Source organism: Chelonoidis abingdonii, chromosome 13 (assembly GCF_003597395.2).
Source record: "Chelonoidis abingdonii isolate Lonesome George chromosome 13, CheloAbing_2.0, whole genome shotgun sequence".
NCBI lineage: Eukaryota > Metazoa > Chordata > Testudines > Testudinidae > Chelonoidis > Chelonoidis abingdonii.
Genome location: NC_133781.1, coordinates 3,940,368 through 3,946,740, shown reverse-complemented (window position 1 = coordinate 3,946,740; position 6,373 = coordinate 3,940,368). Strand labels below are relative to the sequence as shown.

Genomic DNA, 6,373 nt, shown 5'->3' with positions numbered 1-6,373 from the left:
AATACAGATTTTAGCGCTACTCCTCTCGTTGGGGAGGAGTACAGAAACTGATTTAAAGAGCCCTTTATATCGATATAAAGGGCCTCGTTGTGTGGATGGCTACAGCGTTAAATCAGTTTAATGCTGCTAAAATCAGTTTAAAAGCGTACTGTAGACAAGGCCAGACTCTGTCTTACCTATTCAATCACTTCTAATTTCTTTGCAGTCTAACACCTCATTAATATACACTGCTACTCCACAACCTTTACCTTTATTTCTGTCTTTCCTGAATAGCACATGCTCTTCAATACCTGTATTCAAGTCATGACTGAAGCTAGACAAAAGGTGTAAATGTTGAACATTGAGATAATTTACTGTTGGAATAACTTACTAAGAGCTGTGGTGAATGGTTCATCACTGGCAATCTAACTCAAGATTGGATGTTTTTCTGTCAGATCTGTTCTAGTTCAAAGAGGAATTATTTAGGGGCAGTTCTCTGGCCTGTGTTACAGAAGGTCAGACTACATGATCACAGTGGTATCTTATGGCCTGGGAATCTATGAAAAGCTTGAAACATGGTCCTTTCACAGATCAGGAACCAGAAGCTGAAGGAAAAGAATGCAAAATGTTATTTTAAATGTTTCATGATTTTTCAGTCAGTTCCATGATTTTCAGTGGGGAGGGGATGACTAATGATTTCTGAGCACTGAGGAATGAGGACACAGATATCGCTAGAGCAGGGGTGGGCAAACCACAGCCCGTGGGCCACATCTGACCTGTGGGACCATCCTGCCCAGCCCCCGAGCTCCTGGCCCGGAAGGCTAGCCCCTGGCTCCTCCCGTGCTGTCTCCTCTCCCTGCAGCCTCAGCTTGCTTGCTCTGCTGCTGGTGCAATGCTCCGGGCGGCAGGGCTGTGAGCTTCTGGGGCAGCGCAGCTGCAGAGCCTGGCCTGACTCGGTGCTCTGTGCTGTGGTGGCAGCAGCAGCAGCATGGCCCGGCTGTAGTGCCACCAGCCACCCGTGCTCCAGGCAGCATGGTAAGGGGGCAGGGAGGAGTGGGATAGAGGTCAGGGAGTTCAGGGTTGTGGTCAGGGGGCAGGGGTGTGGATGGTGGTTGGGAAGGAAATGGGATGAATGGGGGCAGGGGCAGTCAGGAAGGCGGGGGAGGGGGGTTGGATGGGGTGGCAGGGGGCAGTCAGGGGACAAGGAGAAGGGGTGGTTGGATGGGGCAGGGGCCCTATGGGGCTGTCAGGAATGAGAGGAGGGGTTGGATGGGGCAGCGGGGGTCCAGGGGCAGTCAGGAGACAGGGATGTGTGGATGGGGCAGAGGTCCCAGAGGGGTTGTCAGGGAATGGGGGGATTGGATGGGGCAGAAGTCCCAGGGGGGGCAGATAGAAGGTAGGGGCCGGGCCACAACCCCCTCCCCTAACCAGTCCTCCATACAATTTACGAAACCTGATGTGGCCCTCAGGCCAAAAAGTTTGCCCACTCCTGAGCCTTGAATAGAGCTGGGCAAAAAATTTTCAACAAACTTTCATTGAACAAAAAAAACATTTTTCATTGTCTCAAATTATTTGTTAAATTTGGGTTGAATTCAACAGACAGTTTTAGTCAGAATTTTTTTTTTGAAAGAGTTGAAACATTTTGCTTTGACTTGATTTGAAATGGTGCCTTAATTTTATATTTGGCCAGCTTTTCTTCAAAAAGCATCCCCCCCAAAGGAGTGAAAAACACCTGAAATGGCCAGATTGAAATGAAAAACACAAAATAAGAATTAGTTTTGGCAACTGAAAAGGTTTGGTTGATTCAAAATAATTTTTTCTGCATCAATTCAATAAAAAAAATTGAAAAATAAAATTCTTTGAACTGGATTTTTTGTCCAGATTTTTCAGTTTGTTCATGACCAGAAAACCCTATTGTTTGCTCAGCTCCAGCCCTGCACGCCCTTCCCCATGTCCAAATATCCTCCCCTAAAGCCCAACCTACTTGGGTGTTCACATCTGTGGTGCTGGGGCGCGTGCAGCTGCCTGGAGGGCAATTGTCCTAATAAGGTTAGCCCCTCAGGAGGCTGATGAAATGAGGGCCAGATGTGCAGTCAACAAAGGGAAATTAGGTGGCATTGCTAGAATGCAGGGACAGAGGCAGCATTACCTCTGTGTTACAGATGGAGATGCTGCAGCACCAGGTAGAGAGGTGCAGGTTCTGCAGGCTTGTCCTTTCAGTAAGCACTGAGGTGAAGCCTGGGTTCTTGCACTCAAGTGACCATAGCCCTCTGCTTCCTTGGCTGAAAATCAGGGGTGATGCTTCAGAACGGAGCTTTGAGGCTCAGCTAAACAGCTTGTAAGGTTTAATTACAGCCTGTCAGCAGTAGGAAGGAGGTAACCACCTATCCATTGGTCACACAGCATTCAGCAGCATCAGGAGCCATTTAAAAAGAAGCCCTTTGCATGTCCCCATGAACTCAACTGAGCAGTGTAATCTGCGTTCATTCTGCTACACATCATCTGCTGTGTCCGAGCCCACAGGCTACAGGTTTATAAGAGGGTGGTGTTAGGCCCATAGCTCACCCTGCATAGGGTCACATTTTAGCTCTGGAGGTCCATGGTTCAAGCTCCGGTTGCAACCAAGATGGCTCTGTTTACACAGTTCTACAACCTGCCTCAGAAAAATCCTTCGTATCTTTTGGCCCAGAACAATCTCAAACAAAGATCTACTGATACAGTGCAGCCAATAGGATCTGAGTACTATCATTGCCAGAAGGCATTGGAGATGGATCGGTCACGTGCTTCGGATGGAAACTGATTCCATCACCAGAGTAGCAATAAGATGGACACCTGAAGGCAAGCGAAAATAAGGCTGCCCAAAAACAACATGAAGAGCTGTGGAAGCCAAGCTGAAAAACATGGGAGTACAGCTGGGAAACTATTGAGAGACTTGCCAGAAACAGACAGGAGTGGAGGAGCTTCGTCATTGCCCTAATATGCCAGAGGCATGATAGGAACAGATGCATCCAACTCATGCCAATGTGCTAACCTAGGGCATAGGACTGTAGCTAGTCCCAGAGGATTGATGGGGCCAGGTTCATTGTATACTTGGTTTTAATGCAATGTTCTGCAAAATAAGAAAAGTATGGGAAACTAGCCACGTTTCATATCAGAGTTGGGCACCATTTTTTCAAATGGAATTTTTTTTCCATACAAAAATTGCCTTTTTTTCTTGATATTTTTTCTTGAAAATACTACTATTGATATTTGTATTGAAAATACTACTGAAAACATCACAATGATTATAATGATTTTTTTAAATGAAAACCCAGTTTTCGGTAAATGAAACATTTCAATAAAATTTTGATTAAAAAGTTTATTAAAAAAGTGAAAAAAAAATCACTAAAAGAAAAAAAGGTCAATTTCAAGTCCTTCAAAATGAAAACAATGTAGACATTTAGTCATTTTTGACAAAACTAGTTTTCCTTTTCTTGGCCAACTCTGTTTCAGATATTAGTTGGTTCTCTCTGTCTCTCTCCTTTTAGTTATTCCACATTAACAAAAAGCCACAACAATTGTTTTTGAAACAGTGGGGAAAATGTATTTGTTTTCAGTCTCCAAAGCAGTTGAACGGATCCAGCTAAAACTGAAAAACAGGCAGATGCAAAGCTTTGAAAATGTCAAAACTTACTTGTGTTGCAGTGTTTATAATGGAAACGTAATAAAGGATTACAATCCTAACTACAGTGGCTGCAGCCAGACTTCACAATTATTAACTACTATCATTAATAATAAATATTTATATGGCACCATAACATGGCATGGTGCTTTACAGTGATTAAAAACTATATAGGCTTCCTGCCCCAAAGAGTTGACAATTCTAACAGTCTCATTGACTTTAACGGCACAGGATCAGGACCTATTTGAGCCATACCTAGGACATGAAGATAGTCATAGCAAGGAGGCAGGGAACGGAAGGATGGGCATTAAGACAAATATAAAAGAATAACATGATCACATAATAACAATACCCATGTGTAGTGATATTTCTAAATAGAAACCAGGGTAAGAAAGAACAGCCCAGGGTGTGGGAGTTGGTAGTTTGACATATGGTGGTGACATCCACATGATACACTGAATTTATTGTGCATTGTGCCCACAAAATCCATCTAACAGTTGAATCCCCGGATGCCTCAGGATGCCAGAAAAAACATGTCCCTCCTTCCTCCTGGAGATGATTTTCCTCCCACAGTTTCACTGAATGGGCAACAGCCTCCTCCTGTACTGAGGAGACTGGGGAAGGAGTTCGTTGACTTTGGACTTTGTTTCACTTTGCTATCAACCCTTCCTGGTCAGAATTCAGAGCTTCCCAGTGGTTCTACCCCTGGACTGTTCCAATTATTACTCTTCATAATTGAGCCTCAGCTGTGGCCCAGGACCCCATTGTTCTAGGTGCTCTACAGACACAGAACAAAAAGACAGTCTCTGGCCCATGTGAACCGACAATGAGCTATCCCAAGGAATTGGACTTTAAAATCATGGCAGTAGGATGTAGGAAAAAACTGTTTACAGTCAGTTTTAAAAGTAAGATGTGTTAGCGCAGCTTTCCTGTCCCAGTGAGCCTTGCCCAGTTACTCTCAAGGTACTAAGGGAGCCTAGTTTTAAAGGCAGAATGATATGAAAAATAGCATTGATACAATCGTTTAAAAGAATGGTTTTAAGAGCAATATAAGTCAAAAGACAGGTCTTGTGTGTTACAATTAAGATATTATTTACAAAAACATAAGAACTGGGGACATATAAAAGTAGATTTCTCCCCAGTAGAAAACCCATATCAGGAAATTACAAGATAATGAGATCTCTGGTTAAAAGAAAACAAAATCAAATAGCTACATTGTCTGACCTAGTTCCTGCATAGTTACAGGGACATGATAATGGGAGGTTAGGTTGGGAAAAGGAAATGAACTAGCACATCTCCCTAGATGATTGGAAGGCTATAATGCTGTGCTACTAAGAATACAGCATGCTTCTCCTTCTGGAGAAATGATGACATTTTCATACAAAACAATACAAAACAAAACAAAGACAAAGTTCTGATCCAAACACTGGAGGGGACACCAGGATGTAGGGGAGTGTCTCTGTATTATCTGAGATCGCCTCAAGTGAAAAAGTTTCTAGTCTGATGTTGGAGAATTGATGCACAAGTTCTTTCAGAAACACATTCCCCAAATCTCTAACACACTGGTGTCAAGGAAAGGTTTGGGGTTGCTGAAATGACATAAAGACATGAATGTATTTAGGATTCTTGTCACTGCTGACAAGGGATGCAGAACAAAATGGTGTCTGTGAACAGAGAAATGATCAGAAGAAAGCCATGGAGAGCCTCACTGTGCGAGATTATCTGTGAACTCTTTAAGGGAAGATGGGGCAAATGGGTTGAACTGATGACAAAAGAAAATTGATATAAGTTTTACCAAAGCAATTTGTCTGCCTACTGAAATGCAGAATGTGTTCTGTCTCTGCTCAGCTGTATTCGTTCACCCTTTGTATCTGTCACCTTAAAACAGCGCCCCTTTGGAAACCAGCCACGACATGTATCCCATATCACAGCATCGCATGTTCTGCACACTCTCTCTCTCTCTCTGTCAGAGGAACCTTCTTCTAAAAACCTGTATTTTCACAGCTTGATTTCCTTATAAGCACAGTTTCATTATCAGACTCACCATGAGAAAGAACCAAAGAAGCCCGCACAGAAAAGATGCTTCTGTAGACAGTGATGTGAACTCTGTTGGCTCCCAGAGAAAAGCTGTCCTAGGGGGAGGCAGGCCACTCAATAACTGCCCACTGCACAGTTTCTGGCACCTTCCTGTTAAGTGTCTAGTTCTGGCCGCTGTTAGAGATGGGAGATTGAGCTGGAGGGACTACGTGTCAAAGCCAGTCTGATAACTCCTGTTCTGATGTCTTCAGCTCAGTAGCTCTTGCAGCCTCCACAGACTGGAGTTTTGTTGCAACATAGGCCAAGTTTCATTAGACACTTGTGCCTTTCCAGTGCAGTCAACGATACGTCACCTGTGTATTTTGTTTTGACCCAAAATAATGAACAGCATCTTTAATTGGACTGAGCAGTGTAAAAACCAGGCTAACAGTTCCTTGAACTGAAGACCAGATTTCAAATTGTTTTGTTCATGCCCTGTTATTTGTGAACAGTTCTCCAAATAGAGCTTTGCCCAAACCAGTGTTCACGGCCAGAAGCCTTTAGCTGAGATTTGTTCGAGGAACGAACAAAATTTGTTTTGCAATGAAAGAAAATGAACTGTGGATGGAAGCAGTTTATAAAGGTCAGGTCAGTCCGCCAATCAGGGAACAGAATCTGTACCATGTGATATTCCTTACCTCTATATTGAAACACTGT

General features: G+C 43.5%; 2 protein-coding genes across 2 annotated transcripts in view; one reads left to right on the top strand and one right to left on the bottom strand.

The window, feature by feature from the left end:
• LOC116832036 (uncharacterized) overlaps window positions 1–6,373 on the top strand; it is a 524,829-nt gene that overhangs the window by 137,177 nt on the left and 381,279 nt on the right. The window lies entirely within an intron of this gene.
• LOC116827150 (uncharacterized) overlaps window positions 1–6,373 on the bottom strand; it is a 35,484-nt gene that overhangs the window by 12,364 nt on the left and 16,747 nt on the right. The gene's annotated exons all lie outside the window — the stretch shown is intronic.